Source organism: Pinus tabuliformis, chromosome 6 (genome assembly GCF_031772625.1).
Source record: "Pinus tabuliformis cultivar Carrire ecotype Pingquan chromosome 6, CPIR1, whole genome shotgun sequence".
NCBI lineage: Eukaryota > Viridiplantae > Streptophyta > Pinopsida > Pinales > Pinaceae > Pinus > Pinus tabuliformis.
This window is the reverse complement of record NC_142292.1, coordinates 1,363,903,862-1,363,906,006: the sequence shown is the minus strand read 5'-3', so window position 1 is coordinate 1,363,906,006 and position 2,145 is coordinate 1,363,903,862. Positions and strand designations below refer to the sequence as shown.

Here is a 2,145-nt window from a genome sequence, read left to right as displayed (position 1 = left end):
CTCTCTCTCTCTCTCTCTCTCTCTCTCTATATATATATATATATATATATATATATATATATATATATAATCCTAATCCATTGACCCAAATCAAATTAGATTCTTTAATCAGAATTATATTATAACATGTCAAAAAAATTGACCCAAAAAAACCCAAAAAAAACAAAAGATAGACCAAAGCCAAATGAATACTTTTTGGGGGCCATATTCACAAAAGCCTCCCCAACTCCATATAATTGTATGATATCCAAGATCCACATTGTTTTGCAACATTTAATGATGTGGCCCATGATATATATTTGTCTTAATATTATAAAGCAGTTAAAATTTCATGGCCTATATTCCATACATAAGCTTTATGGCATTAAAATACTACTTAGTTATGTGTATAGTGTACATTAATGGTCATAAATGTAGAATACATGAAACAAATCCTATAAAAAAATATCATATATTCCAATTATATAAAGAATATAGTACATATCTTAACGTTGGTCGTCTCCTGCATAAGCCAAGAAGTTTCTTCACGTTGCTCTAACGGTGGCCCTGGAGGAGGCGAACAAAGCTTTCACCCTCGTTCAGCAAACCAGTGCTCTGCAAGATTGCATGGAGCTCATGGATATTACGAGGGAGCAACTTGGTAGCTCTATATCTCTTTTGAAACGTCACGATCTCAAGGCCTTCACGCGTGAGCAGGCCGGCGATTTACAGACGTGGCTCAGCGCCTCAATCACCAACCAGGACACCTGCTTGGACGGAATTTCAGATTACCCAAAAAGCGTCGTCAGAGTTCTGGTTGAGAGCAGCGTGCAAAACTTGAGGAAGCTGGTTAGTAATTCTCTGGCAATAGCAAAGACGGCGCAGGAGTCAGGAAGGCCCGATCCATCTCCCGAGCTACGCCTCCCGTCTGATTGCATCAAGGACGATTTTCCTTCATGTCTATCTGCAGGAGATCGGAGGGTCCTACATTCCTCTCCAAACGACGTAGTGCCGAACGTGATAGTGGCTCAGGATGGCTCCGGAAAATTCAAAACGATTTCACAAGCCATAGCTGCGGCCCCAGAGAAAAGTGCTAAAAGATACGTGATCAAGGTGAAGAAGGGAACGTATAAGGAGAACGTGGAGGTGGGTCAAACGAAGACTAATGTCATGTTGATTGGAGAAGGCATGGAGACCACGATCGTTACAGGCAGCAGAAATGTCATAGACGGATCCCCCACTTTCAATTCCGCCACATTCGGTAAATCACTAACCCACTTCTAAATCCTTAATAAATTCAGTTTTGCGCATCTTAATCTCAGAAAATCCTTAAATCTTCACATTCCAGAGAATTCATCACTACTTACAGATGAGAACTTTCGCTATTTAGAAAATGATGCAACTATGTTTAACTACTTGAGTCCTTCAAAAGCTAATCATCTTAAAATGTTTGAATGCAGCTGTTGTAGGGAATGGATTTATGGCACAAGACATGGCTCGTCAACACAGCAGGCCCAGACAAAAATCAGGCGGTGGCTCTTCGAGTAGGATCAGACCAATCAGTGTTATATCGCTGCAAGATTGCAGCGTACCAAGACACACTGTACGCTCATTCACTTCGCCAATTCTACAGCGACTGTAAAATTTTTGGTACTGCAGATTTCGTCTGTGTGTGTATTTCGCTTTCAGCGTTTGAAGCAGATCGTGTGTGTTCGTATTTCGCTTTCTGTCGTTTTGTAGTGTGTATTTCGCTTTCTATCGTTTGTATTTTCGTAATGTAGTATTGCGATGTGTGATAGCAACTTTCATCCAAATTTTATGAACAAAATCATCTATTTCTCTGCAATTTCGTACGGTAACTTTTATTCAGCGCTATAGACCCTGAACCATGAACGGCTCATTGTAGTATCATGCAAGTCAGCGAAATCTTATAGCAGATACGGTAACTTTTTAATCAGATGATCTTCAAATCGCCATCAATTTAATTTTTGTTTTTAACTTTCGAAACCGAATCTCAGAAATAGGCAGGAGGGCCTTCTGCATCGCATAATAATTTAAGGAGATAAAATTGTGGAGGACATTATACAAAGCGGTGACTCCCGAGTATGTCTTAAGAGGTCCCAGAATATGGATTAAATTGTTCAGTATTTATATGAAGGGGCCGTT

The 2,145-nt window shown here is 39.9% G+C and overlaps 1 pseudogene; it reads left to right on the top strand.

Annotated features, from left to right (window-relative positions):
- Positions 1 to 606: 606 nt before the first annotated feature.
- LOC149263694 (pectinesterase/pectinesterase inhibitor pseudogene) lies at positions 607 to 1,760 on the top strand (annotated as a pseudogene).
- Positions 1,761 to 2,145: the final 385 nt, after the last annotated feature.